Source organism: Dermochelys coriacea, chromosome 4, assembly GCF_009764565.3.
Source record: "Dermochelys coriacea isolate rDerCor1 chromosome 4, rDerCor1.pri.v4, whole genome shotgun sequence".
Taxonomy (NCBI): Eukaryota; Metazoa; Chordata; order Testudines; family Dermochelyidae; genus Dermochelys; species Dermochelys coriacea.
The window spans coordinates 12003305-12018267 of record NC_050071.1 but is presented as its reverse complement, the minus strand read 5'-3'; positions in this window follow the sequence as shown (position 1 = coordinate 12018267).

Below are 14963 nucleotides of genomic sequence, written 5' to 3'. Positions count from 1 at the left end.
TAATCAGCAAACAAATAACCATTTCCAGTTAGCTACCTATCTTTTATGTCAGAAATAGTGACAAGAGCACAATAACCACATGCAAGCCAACGGTCTCATTTGAGCTTTGAACTTAAATTTACTGGCACAGATGAGGAAATCACAGTAGAGTCACCCAGGCCGTAAAAGATAGTGCCAAGCAGCCAGTTTTGTGCTTAAACCGCTGGCTGACATTTGCAGAAGCTTGCATTGTCCAAACTGGTGGTTTGGGTGGCCTACAGCATCCTCACTCTCACCTCCTTTAGATGCTCAAGGCATTTTCAACAGTACATAAGTCCTTTTCAAGCACCTGAGTATTGTGCACTCTGTCTGAGGGCAGGGCTAGGGTGTGGTTAAGTGCCCATTGGCCCGTATACACACTGCAAGGACCCTTTGAGATAATTATGCCTAATGCACAACTACCTGAGGAGTCACAAGGAGATGATTCCTTGTGGTAGTTAACCACCATGCCCTCTCCTCTGTCAGGACTGCTGCACAAGCAAAGCAAACAGGACATATGATGTCTTGGCTCAACCTTTTCCTTAGCACCAAGCAGCCATGCCGGGCAAATGGGTAATAGAAAGCAGCAGCTTTATGACAAATATCCGTGTAAAACATGTATGCATTCTGGCTGGGTCAAGACTGACTTCACACTTACTGAGACTGACCATCGTTTGTCCTTCTTGTGGTTGTCAGCTCCATTGCCATGAGCAGAGTCTTTGTTAACATCCTGCGCCTGATATATCATCCATGCGGTGTATGTATTTTGGGACGCTAAGTGCCTTCCTAAAAGTGTCTCACCTTTTCCAAGAACTTCCAAGAGTGCACAGATCTCATTAGAATAGAGTGATGAGTGATTTGCATATGATAATGAAATTCAGGTAGGTGAGGATGTGCAGCGATGTGCATCTCAGTCATTTTCTTCTTCTCTTTGGACAGTTTTCCCCTATCACTGAGCAATGCTGAGTGTTTCCAATGGTGCTGAAATCCTAACACCCCCATCATCCTAGCAACCTCCTCCATGGGCTTCAGCGCCTTACAGTTCCCGTTGCATCCAGGGCAAAGCCTGTCTCGACAATCAGTGCTGTAGCTATCACTGAGAGGAGCTGCATACCATGCCAGCCACATTCTCAAATCCTTTATCCTATCTGTTGGTAGCTTACATACATAAGGTCACAGCCAGGACTGCCCAGGAAAAGTTGGAGAGCTCATCTGTAATGCATGTCAGGCTGTGAAGCAGCTAATTAATTATGACACAGGTTGGGCTGGCCCCCATCTTCCCTTAAAGGGGGCTAGTCACCCAGTGACAACCTCCCATTTCCCAGACCATGACACAAACATAAGCAAACTGAGAAACACAGCCCCAGCCAGGGTGGGGAACTTACAGAGCTGGTATTTTCACAGCCTGCTCCACCCCCAAAGCATGAACCCTTTGATAAATCCAATGTGTCCAAAAATAAGCACTCTGTTCCCCTGCTATGCACCCAGTCTCATCACCATGAACAATCTCTCTCTGAATTCATCTTCAGGGATTGTATATCAATGATCATTTAATGTTTGTCCTTCCTGAGATCTGTGTGGATTTTCGATGGCCCAGGCAATTTTGCCAAAGCCTCCTTAATAATTGACCTGATGGTCCTTTCTCCAGAGAGTAAGTTTGTTGACCTGGTCCCATATGGGAAGGGAGAGAACTGAAAGCAGATGCAACACAGTGGTGCCTCTTAATCATGTGGCTTTTCCTCAGGGATACACTTATTACTGGTCTCTTCTGGGTCTTCTAGAGCTTCCCCCCTCTGCAATAGAGATGTTGCAAATTAGTCATGTGACCACCTTACGTCTGGAAAGCCTTCCCCATCCAGCTTCACTAGCCATCATCCTATCCTTTGTCAAGTCCCTCTGAAAGATTCACTTCTTACATGATGCCCGTAAAAAGGGAGTTAATTAAAAATTAACCAACCAACCAGGTTATTTCCTCTGCAAGATTTCCCAGTCTGCCTGGTCTTTTTTGCCTCTATCTGTTGTTGAAGGCCAGCGTCTCCCTTGCCCTAGAGTTTGAGAGAAGGTACAAAGAACTTCCTTCCCCCGCCTCTCCTATGCAAAGCCCCAGGCAGGGAAGAAGTGGGACCATAGCTGTCCCTTCCCTATAACAGCCTGCAGAGCTTACTGGGAGCAGAGAGGGGAGCAGGCTGCTCTATCCTGTGTGTGGCTGCAGTATGCATGCTCCCTCAGCATAACCTGGAACACTGAGATTTGTGGACAATCGCCATCCCTCAGGAATTGTCCCCTAGGAGCTGCTCCGGCCTCTGGCTAAATGGCACAACTAGCTTTAATTGATTTATCCAAGGTCATGGGTAGTCAGAATACAGCCATTGTTTGTTTTTTTAAACTCTGAATGTCATCCTGAGAATTGCATTGGCCAAGTTTCATGCTCTACTGATAAGGATGAGTAACCCACACAATATTTACTTTCTGTGGTTTTATCCTGAAGATGGAAATGAGGTTGAAGTAGAATGGTAGTCCCTTGTCAACACCTATTCTTGTGTGCTGACTTGGACAGTGAATGTTATTTTCCTCTGGCAGAGTGACGGGATTCAAACAATGTAAAGTTAAAAAGCAGGAAGGCTAATGCGGGGGTTTCCAAATGTGAGGAAGAATATTTATTTTAAAATAAACTATAATGGTCTTTTTTTCTTTAACTGTCTGTTTCTCTTTCTAGCTCTCTTTCCTACCTGTTCCTCGTGCCTTTCCTTGTACCGACATTTTTCTTTCCTTTTATGTTCATGGAGAGACGATGGCAATAAGTCTCACTTTCTAGCCAGCCCAAGCCTCAAGAGCTACGGGTGAGCTAGAACATCTCCCCCTGCAGGATAGTCGTACTGGCCTCATTACAGCCCTGACACAACTCCATCCAAAATGCACAGAGGCATCATGTGTAAGGCCTAAGCTGACTCCAAGGTTGCTCTCCAAAGAACCAAAAGGATATCCTCAATAACATTAGAAATATTCTGGCAAAGGCTTCAGTAATACAGCACCAACATCCACAGCAAAGCTGCATCTCATTCGATAAAGTGATTCCTAGAAAAGAGAGGGATTATTGAAAAGCTCCATATGGTAACTATGTCTTTTATACTCTATCATTTTGTATTTTTAAACACTTATTTTTTCTGTAATTACCAGTTTCTCTTTCCTTATTTTTTCTTCTTCTTGTTAATATCCCCTGTTTATTCTTTGTCTCTCTTCCTCCCACCCACTGAGAAAAAATGGCCGATCATCCCAGTTTCTTACCCATTCACTTCCTGCACCGGTGCTGACATCCACAAAGCGGTGGGAATCGCAAACTTTTTACAGCATTCTCCCACACAGCCGCTCAGCTGCACAAGGAGAGAGAATGAAACTTCACAAGCTTTCACATCCTTCGTGTAAATTGCAGCTGGCACCACTAGCTCCTATAATTGGCCTCCATCTGTTTAACATTTCCTCTTTTCCTCTTGCTGGCGTGTTCTGCAGCCTCAGAAACAAGTAGCTCCACCTAAGAGCTTCCTCCACTTCCAAACTTGGTATTTGACTGAAGCCATTTGGAAAGAGTCCAAGGCAATCTCCCGACTCCCCTTGTAGCAGACCCAAGCCTCTCCTGGTGATTGAAGGTGCCACACACACCTCAGACCAAGATGCTAGCAACTGTACAAGGACCCGGGGAGCTTAACTTCTTCCTGCGAGTTGCTTAGGCCTGGTCTTTGCTACACCATCAGGTCCAGGCAAGGCAGCTTACACTGACTTACTTGTGCTTGTGTCTACACTTAAATTTGCCTCCTGCTGACATAAGTGTCCCTTTACGCCAAGTTAATAACACCACCTTGCCGAGCAGCATATAGCCATAGTCAATGTACTTAGGTTGATGCAGTGTGAATGTAGACACTGCATAACTTATGTCAGTCTTAACTGTCCTGCAGCAGCTGCCCCACAATGCCCCAAACTGACCGCTCTGGTCACCATTGTGAACTCCACTGCCCAGGAGTCACAGAGACCAGAAGCCCACCCTGTCCTTTAAAGCCCAACCAATTTTTGAAATTCCTTTTCCTGCTTACCGGCTTGTTGAGCACATCCAGCAGCTCTCCATGGTTCAGTGCCACTGCCCAGCTGACCAGGCTGGCTACATGCTCCAGATGCACTCCTGCCTGGAGTAGACAGGAGGTATTGGGTCTCACGGGCCCGTGGGGAGAGGAGGCTATGCAGACACTGCCTAAACCAGCTGTAGAAACATCGCGATCTATGAGCACATTGCTCAGGAGATGCAGGAGAAGGGGTACGACATGTACCACAAACTGGTGGTATGTTCTATAATTAGACTTCACCAACCCAGTAACTCCTGGTTCACTATGTCAGTTTTATTATAGAATCACAGACAGACCCCTTAGGGTCTCCAGTCTACTCTGCCATCCAGACAAGCTGGACTAAGTGATAAAAGGTCACTTACACCAAAATTCAGGTTGCTTCCAGTCCCAAGAAACCAGTCACTTATCCCAGATCAATTGGTATCTTAGATCTCACAACAGAGACAATGCTTGTAGCCAATTCTGTAATAACTAACTGGGGGTTTATTAACTAAGAAAAAGAAATGAGTTATTTACACGTCAAAGCAAGCAAGCATATGATACAAATGAGTTGTAGTCTAAATCCTAAGAGTGACACAGTTGTAGTGATCTGTGACTGCAAAATGTCTTTCTTCAGGGCTAACCCATGCTAAGCAGCATGGGAATCTCTATGCTTATGTTTAGGAATCCTTGTATCTCAGAGTCCAGACAGCATAAAAGAGATTCAGTTTCTCCTTGTCAGGGATTTTTATCCCTTCATTTGCAGCGTTCAAAAATGATGAAATGAGTTCTTATGTAGGTCTCTCCTTCCTAGAGGGAGTTAGGAATGCAATCAACAAAATCTCTGTCCTTTGATGTTACACAATATGTCAATTGCCTTCAACTGGCCATTCTTGTATGCAGGGCAAGCACTTTACTGTAATCAAAGCTTCTTTTTCTGTTGTCACTAGTTACACAATCACAGAGTTTCAGAGTAGCAGCCGTGTTAGTCTGTATTTGCAAAAAGAAAAGGAGTACTCGTGGCACCTTAGAGACTAACAAATTTATTAGAGCATAAGCTTTCGTGAGCTACAGCTCACTTCATCGGATGCATTTGGTGGAAAAAACAGAGGAGAGATTTATATACACACACACAGAGAACATGAAACAATGGGTTTATCATACACACTGTAAGGAGAGTGATCACTTAAGATAAGCCATCACCAGCAGCAGGGGGGGGGAAGGAGGAAAACCTTTCATGGTGACAAGCAAGGTAGGCTAATTCCAGCAGTTAACAAGAATATCAGAAAATGCATCCAATGAAGTGAGCTGTAGCTCACGAAAGCTTATGCTCTAATAAATTTGTTAGTCTCTAAGGTGCCACAAGTACTCCTTTTCTTTTTGCGAATACAGACTAACACGGCTGCTACTCTGAAACCTAAGAATATCAGAGGGACAGTGGGGGGTGGGGTGGGGGGGAGAAATACCATGGGGAAATAGTTTTACTTTGTGTAATGACTCATCCATTCCCAATCTCTATTCAAGCCTAAGTAAATTGTATCCAGTTTGCAAATTAATTCCAATTCAGCAGTCTCTGGTTGGAGTCTGTTTTTGAAGCTTTTTTGTTGAAGGATAGCCACTCTTAGGTCTGTAATCGAGTGACCAGAGAGATTGAAGTGTTCTCCAACTGGTTTTTGAATGTTATAATTCTTGACGTCTGATTTGTGTCCATTCATTCTTTTACGTAGAGACTGTCCAGTTTGGCCAATGTACATGGCAGAGGGGCATTGCTGGCACATGATGGCATATATCACATTGGTAGATGCGCAGGTGAACGAGCCTCTGATAGTGTGGCTGATGTGATTAGGCCCTATGATGGTATCCCCTGAATAGATATGTGGGCAGAGTTGGCAACGGGCTTTGTTGCAAGGATAGGTTCCTGGGTTAGTGGTTCTGTTGTGTGGTTGCTGGTGAGTATTTGCTTCAGATTGGGGGGCTGTCTGTAAGCAAGGACTGGCCTGTCTCCCAAGATCTGTGAGAGTGATGGGTCGTCCTTCAGGATAGGTTGCAGATCCTTGATGCGTTGGAGAGGTTTTAGTTGGGGGCTGAAGGTGATGGCTAGTGGCGTTCTGTTATTTTCTTTGTTGGGCCTGTCCTGTAGTAGGTGACTTCTGGGTACTCTTCTGGTTCTGTCAATCTGTTTCTTCACTTCAGCAGGTGGGTATTGTAGTTGTAGGAATGCATGATAGAGATCTTGTAGGTGTTTGTCTCTGTCTGAGGGGTTGGAGCAAATGCGGTTATATCGTAGCGCTTGGCTGTAGACAATGGATCGAGTGGTATGATCTGGATGAAAGCTAGAGGCATGTAGGTAGGAATAGCGGTCAGTAGGTTTCCGATATAGGGTGGTGGTTATGTGACCATCGCTTATTAGCACCATAGTGTCCAGGAAGTGGATCTCTTGTGTGGACTGGTCCAGGCTGAGGTTGATGGTGGGATGGAAATTGTTGAAATCATGGTGGAATTCCTCAAGAGCTTCTTTTCCATGGGTCCAGATGATGAAGATGTCATCAATGTAGCGCAAGTAGAGTAGGGGCATTAGGGGACGAGAGCTGAGGAAGCGTTGTTCTAAGTCAGCCATAAAAATGTTGGCATACTGTGGGGCCATGCGGGTACCCATCGCAGTGCTGCTGATTTGAAGGTATATATTGTCCCCAAATGTGAAATAGTTATGGGTGAGGACAAAGTCACAAAGTTCAGCCACCAGGTTAGCTGTGACAGTATCGGGGATACTGTTCCTGACGGCTTGTAGTCCATCTGTGTGTGGAATGTTGGTGTAGAGGGCTTCTACATCCATAGTGGCTAGGATGGTGTTTTTAGGAAGATCACCAATGGACTGTAGTTTCCTCAGGAAGTCAGTGGTGTCTTGAAGATAGCTGGGAGTGCTGGTAACGAAGGGCCTGAGGAGGGAGTCTACATAGCCAGACAATCCTGCTGTCAGGGTGCCAATGCCTGAGATGATGGGGCGTCCAGGATTTACACGTTTATGGATCTTGGGTAGCAGATAGAATACTCCAGGTCGGGGTTCTAGGGGTGTGTCTGTGCGGATTTGTTCTTGTGCTTTTTCAGGGAGTTTCTTGAGCAAATGCTGTAGTTTCTTTTGGTAACTCTCGGTGGGATCAGAGGGTAATGGCTTGTAGAAAGTGGTGTTGGAGAGCTGCCTAGTAGCCTCTTGTTCATATTCCGACCTATTCATGATGAAGACAGCACCTCCTTTGTCAGCCTTTTTGATTATGATGTCAGAGTTGTTTCTGAGGCTGTGGATGGCACTGTGTTCTGCATGGCTGAGGTTATGGGGTAAGCGATGCTGCTTTTCCACAATTTCAGCTCGTGCACGTCGGCGGAAGCAGTCTATGTAGAAATCCAGGCTGCTGTTTCGACCTTCAGGAGGAGTCTACCCAGAATCCTTCTTTTTGTAGTGTTGGCAGGAAGGTCTCTGTGGGTTAATATGTTGGTCAGAGGTGTCTTGGAAATATTCCTTGAGTCTGAGACGTCGAAAATAGGATTCTAGGTCACCCCAGAACTGTATCATGTTCGTGTGGGTGGAGGGGCAAAAGAAGAGGCCCCGAGATAGGACAGATTCTTCTGCTGGGTTAAGAGTATAGTTGGATAGATTAACAATATTGCTGGGTGGGTTACGGGAACCATTGTTGTGGCCCCTTGTGGCATATAGTAGTTTAGATAGCTTAGTGTCCTTTTTCTTTTGTAGAGAAGCAAAGTGTGTTTTGTAAATGGCTTGTCTAGTTTTTGTAAAGTCCAGCCACGAGGAAGTTTGTGTGGAAGGTTGGTTCTTTATGAGAGTATCCAGTTTTGAGAGCTCATCATGAAAGGTTTTCCTCCTTCCCCCCCCTGCTGCTGGTGATGGCTTATCTTAAGTGATCACTCTCCTTACAGTGTGTATGATAAACCCATTGTTTCATGTTCTCTGTGTGTGTGTATATAAATCTCTCCTCTGTTTTTTCCACCAAATGCATCCGATGAAGTGAGCTGTAGCTCACGAAAACTTATGCTCTAATAAATTTGTTAGTCTCTAAGGTGCCACAAGTACTTCTTTTCTTTTTACAATCACAGAGGTTTACAATGCAAACACTCAGTATAACTGTATACCATCTGGGCTATAAAGATTATAAGTGAGATCAATACTTGCAGAATCCTACAAACATTTTATAATGTCTAAAACTAAAAACATGCTTATCAGCTTCACCTATAATATCTATCTGGATGATGCTAACACAGGTGAAAAAAACTTGTTCCAAGCTTTGCATTTGTAAGTGTTCAGTGCGGCCTGGGACCTTGACATGAGCTGGCACCTGGTCTGCCAGCATCACAGATGCATGACAAGAGCCTCTGTGGTCGGTTTCCTGGCTCCAAATTGATTCCGAGCTGACCGGTAGCAATATGGTGCTGCAAGTTTCCACAGTGTGATCACCACTCATTTCTCCATTGTCAGCGAGGCTCTCATTTTGGTGTCCCGGTGTGAGGCACCATTTGATCTGATCATATTCTTTAAGCCAGTGTTTTGGCAGGAGGTACACTTGTAAAATCTGACAAAGACGGTGTGCAGACTGCACTGGCAGACATGTGGTGAACCTCTTTGGGGAGTTCACCAACCCAGAAGACAGCACCTTGTACTGAAAATGGTCTCTTCCAAACCTGCCCCTGATGTACTTCCTATGTCTTTTCATTGTCAAGATGTGGAATGATGCATAACAAAGATTAAGGGATGGGCAAAGGTCTCACTTGGTTCTAGAGTGGATTCAAACTCTCTAAAGCCCTTGAAACCATAAGGGAAGCTAGGATAGGGTGCTGAAAAAAAAATTTAAATCCTGGAAAAAAAAGTAAACCCCTTCTCTAGATGGGTGAAAGATGGGTCCCTTACTAGGGACAGATGGCACTTAAACAGAATGAGCCCATACCTCTCCCTCAGGTTCCAGAAATATTAATATGGAGGTCTACTATTAAATTACTCACAAGTGGAAAGCTCATCAGGACGATTCACCACAGTTGCCTCCCCACCGGGCAATATAGCTTCAACTTCCCTTTGTTACACGAACTTGTTAATAACTTTTTATTGTCTTTTCTTATACATATTTATTAGTCTTTCATCCCTATATTAATTTTCCTCCACCAGTCAGTACAGGTTTAGTGTTAGTCCAAACCAGTCCTTTCTAGCTTTTCAGTTACTTTACTTTGCTTTCACAATGATGATGACTCTGCAGTTTCTTACCCACGCACAACACGAAACATAATTACTCTGCAATTTCTTACGCATACACAGCTCTACTTATGCTTATACTGTTAAAGGTTATCAGAAGAGACTCTTAACATCTACAGCAGGCTTCTGTCAGGCCTAAATATGCTTTTGCTCCCAACACTGGGGGCTTTAAGAAAAACTACTAAATATCTTGAGATTCACAATACAGTCGTGAAAATTGTAAACCCTCCAGTTATATTAGTTCATATTAAAAATCTAACCTTTCTTTTGGGGTTGAGTATCCAGACTTATTTAGCTCTAGTTCAGATACCTTTAATCCAATGATATTACAAACTTTCAGAAACATTCATAAACTGAAAGCAGTGCAGCCTAATGGAGGGTGTACTGGACTGGGACCCCAAAGACTTGGGATCTATTCCCAACTTGGCCTCCTGGGTGACTTTGAATAAGTCACCTTCCCTCTCAATGTGATGAGTTTCCCCCCACTTCTTTGGGGTGCCGACTGGGATGCCACTGAGCCCACCTGACCCCCCAGCCTGGGCTCCCTTTACACTGTATTACTGAGCTAAGCCCTCCCTCAGGCTTCAGACTTAACCAGCACACATACAGGTAGGGACACACCCAGCTGCAGCTTTACACACAGATGCTGAGATCGGCTTAGCTAAGGAACTGCCCAGTACTCAAATGCCCACCCCCCCTCTGGAGTGCAAACCCAAAATTGTACCGTCTTGCACTGCTCGGAGAATTGTACAGCATAAGTTCATGAAATTTGCCCCCTTCCTCAATTTGGAGAAAGATATGCAACAGCTTTTTGCCCACCCCCACCCCAGTTATGAATTCCACACACTGGGTTTTAGACAAAATAAAACCAAGTTTATTAACTACAAAATAATAGCTGTTAAATGATTATAAGGTATAGCAAACAGATCAAAGCAGATTACCCAGCAAATAAAACAAAACACAATCTAAGCGTAATATACTAAAGAAACTGGTTCCAAGTAGCAAATTCTCACCCTAAATGGTGTTTTTGGCAGACTGCAGAGGCTTGCTTGCAGTTTAAAACTTCAGATAATCCATGAACAGCCTAGCCAATCTTCTAGCCTGCGTTCAGCCCTTCCCCTCCCCCTGCCCCAGCTCAATCTCTTTGTTGCTCAGGTGTTTCCAGCGCCTTCTTTCGTGGGTGGGGAGTTAGTGAAGAACGAACCACGATGATGTAATTCCCCTGCCTTAAATAGTTTTTGCATATGGCAGGAATCCTTTGTCTCCCAGTGTGATTACCTCCCTTGGTCAGTGGAAAAATACTAGTATTATCGTGGAGTCCAGTACCAGGTGACTTGGTCACATGACCTTGCAGCCATAACTCAGAGGCTGTTTGTAGCCTCCCCAGGAAGATTTCTCAGTGGGTGATTCAAAGACCTACTGTTTTCCCTAATGACCCTTTCCAACCAGCCATCCAGACTGATTGCATTCTATCTAGTGGGCGTTCCCCAGATGTAAACACATTTGAAATAGGTTCATAGACAATAATCCTAACTTCAGATACAAAAATGATACATGCATACAAATAGGATAATCATATTCAGTAAATCATAACCTTTTAAATGATATCTCACATGATCTATCTGGTATAAAAAATATCATAGTTATGACATTGTCATATCATAACAATATTTCTGTGAAGAATATGGGGGCACAGTGTCACACTCAGTAACTCAGTCTCCCCATATGTAAAACAAGAGTAGTGATGTTTATCTGCTTTGAGCTCTACCAATGAAAAGCGCTAGTAAGAGCTAGGGATTATCAATGGAGCAAATTTGCTTCAATCCCAGACCTTTATAGTCCTGTGTACCTTTATACTTGAATTCATAAATTGTACAGACAGATTCCCCCAAAACATCACAAAGTCCAATTGGGTTTGGCTATCTGGTGCTTCCCCGCAGGAGCTGTGACCACTGGTGAATAGAAAGATTCCAGGCAGCCTTCTTAAGTATTGTTTAATCTTAACAGTAGGAACACAGCATAACAAGAGAAAAGGATTTTTAAAACAATGAACAGTCTTTATGCATATCTGAGCTGGGGACTTAGGCAGGCCTATTTTACCCCAGACTCTGGAGTCTGGGTGTCAGGTTGTTTCCCCAACAGCCTCTGCCTCAGTTTCCCCATTAGCCATTTAACCCCCCTCCTCGAGAGAGTAACTGTGTCTTTATACCCTCCTGAGGCTTTTGATTCTTCCCCCACCTCCTCATAGGGACTGTCTCTCCTGGTGAGACTGTCTCCTATCCAGGCCTAACAGGACGGCTAAGCTAAGGCTCAATGTGAATGGCTCTGAGTTGTCCTTCAGGTTTTTACAGAGAGGGATTGTCATAAACATACAGCTAAGGGTAGCATAAAATCCCTCCTGGACAGCTGTACTGAATCTTTATCTGTGAGGGGTTAAGAAGCTCAAATAACCTGGTTGGCACCTAACCAAAAGGCCCTATAAGAAAAGAAGATACTTTCAAATCTGGGGGTGGGGAGGTTTTGTTTGTGCTCTCTTTGTTTGGTCCCTCTCTGGATGGAGAGAGAAGCCAAGCAGGGACAACATCTCCTGAAAATATACCTGGAATAATCCCTCTAAAAATTACAGAAATTGTAAGTAAGACAAGGAAATGTGTTAGGTTATCTTTTGTTTTAGCTTGTGAATTTTCCCTATGCTAAGAGGTAGTTTCATTCCTGTTTTGTAACTGTGAAGCTGAGTCCAGAGGGGAGTCCTCTGTGTTTTAAATCTTTGTATTACCCTGTAAAGTTACCTTGCATCCTGATTTTGCAGGTGTGACATTTTTACATTTTTCTTTATAATAAAGTTCTTCTTTTAAGAACCTGATTGATTTTAGTGTCCTAAAGATAAAGGGTCTGGTCTGTACTTACATTAAAGGCAATTGGTTGGTATATTATTCTCCAGCCTCCTGAGGAAAGGGGGTGAAGGGGCTTGGGGGGATATTTTGGGGGGAAAGGGACTCCAAGTGACCCTTTCCTGAATTTTTGTATAAATCACTTGGTGGTGACAGCAATACCATCCAAGGACAAGGAAAGGAATTTGTGCCTTGAGGAAGTTTTTAACCTAAGATGGTAGAATATAAACTTAGGGGATCTTTCATGCGGATCTCCACAACTGTATCCCAGAGTTCAGAGTGGGGAGGGAACCCTGACAGGGACAAATCAGGATTAATTCATATTCCAAGGCTAGAAGGGATTACTCTGATCATCCAGTCTGACCTTCTGTATGACACAACTCATAGAACTGCCCCCCAAATAATTCCTGGAGTATATCTAGAGGATTCATCTCTCCCTTTCTGGGTGCATTTCCTGACAAACCCACTAGTGAATTAACAAAATAGCTGCACACAGTAAACAACACATTGATTCTCTCAAGATATAGTATTCATAAATGATGACAGGCAGCTCCAAATTTGTCACAGCACCTTTCATTATTAATTATTATTATTGGTATTACAGTAGCAGCCAAAAGCCCCAGCCACAATCAGGACCCCACTGTGCACTGTACAAACACATAGTGAGAGGCAGTTCCTGGTCCAAAGAGCTCACAATCTACATATACAAGATACCAGTCTATCCACATGGATCACCAAACAGGAATACGGTCTAAGGTCCATTGTTCTGCAGCCCGGATCAAGTGGTTCAAACCACTAGAGATGAGCAGGTAACTCAGTTTCTGTCCCAGACCACCCTCTAACCCAGGGTAGACAATAGGTGGACCACCGGCCAAATCTGGACCGCAAGATGCTTTTGAACAGATTGTGAAATCTTTTTATTTTCTTATTATAATCATTATTGTTATTATTTTTGTATTATTTTATCTGGAGTCTGGACCTTGACTATTCCTTGACCAAGTAATTTGGATGTTGACAAAAAATAACTGATTACCCCTGATCTAGCCATTCCAAATCCATCCTCTGCATATAGCTGGCCTCTCAAACATTCAGTTCACATACACAGGAACTCATCAGACCTCTCTTGAACACAGGGAGTCTTTAACCAAGGAATGGGTGATTTCTACCTTTAAATGCACAATCTGCCACAGTGCTGGATAAGTAGCCAGGCCTCAGTTTGAATCATATGGCTAGACCAATGCATATGTGCAAAACAGAGATATGTTTGAAATGAAATAATGGCTTTGAGTTCTGGATCCAAACACTTCATACCTCTGTAATGAATAGAATCAAATCCCTGGCTCTCAATTCTTCCTAACTTTGTGGTTCAAAATCTGGATTAAAATCCAAACTATCCAAACATTTGGGGCATTAGCTTCTAGAATCATAGAACTGGAAGGGACCTTGAGAGGTCATTTAATCCAGTCCCTTGTACTCATGGCAGGACTAAGTATTATCTACAGTAGATCATCCCTGACAGGTGTTTGTCTAACCTGCTCTTAAAAATCTCCAATGATGGAGATTCCACAACCACCCTAACCAATTTATTCCAGTGCTTAACCACCTTAACACTTAGGAAGTTTTTCTTAATGTCCAACCTAAACTGCCCTTGCTTTAATTTAATCCCATTGCTTTTTGTCCTTTCCTCAGAGGTTAAGGAGAACAATTTTTCTCCCTCCTCCTTGTAACAAAATTTTATGAACTTGAAAACTGTTATCATGTCCCCTCTCAGTCTTCTCTTTTCCAGACTAAACAAACCCAATTTTTTCAATCTTCCCTCATAGGTCATGTTTTCTAGACCTTTAATAACTTTTGTTGCTCTTTGGACTTTCTCCAATTTGTCCTCATCCTTCCTGAAATGTGGCACCCAATACTCCAGTTGAGGCCTAATCAACAAGGAGTAGAGCAGAAGAATTACTTCTCATGTCTTGCTTACAACACTTCTGCTAATACATCCCAGAATGATGTTACACTGTTGACTCATATTTAGTTTGTGATCCACTATGACCCCAAGATCCCTTTCTGCTGTACTCCTTGCTAGGCAGTCATTTACCATTTTGTATGTGTGCAACTGATTGTTCCTTCCTAAGTGGAGTACTTTTCATTTGTCCTTATTGCATTTCATCCTATTTACTTCAGACCATTTTTCCAGTTTGTCCAGATCATTTTAAATTTTAATCCTATCCACCAAAGGACTTGTAACCCTACTAGCTTGGTATCATCCACAAACTTTATAAATATACTCTCTATGCCATTATCTAAATCATTGATAAAGATATTGAACAGAAGCGGATCCAGAACTGATCCATGCAGGACCTCACTCGATATGCCCTTCCAGCTTGGCTGTGAACCACTGATAACTACTCTCTGGGAACGGTTTTCCACCAGTTATGCATCCATTTTATAGTAGTTCCATCTAGGTTGTATTTCCCTAGTTTGTTTATGAGAAGATCATGCTAGACAGTATCAAAAGCCTTAATAAAGTCAAGATATACCACATCTACCACTTCCCCCCATCCACTAGGCTTGTTACTCTGTCAGAGAAAGCTATCAGGTTGGTTTGACACAATTTGTTCCTGAGAAATCCATACTGATGTTTGGATTTGGCCCATTACAGAAATAGGGGTAAGCTGCCAACCAAACTCAGATCTGGATGGGGAGAAAGAATGGGTA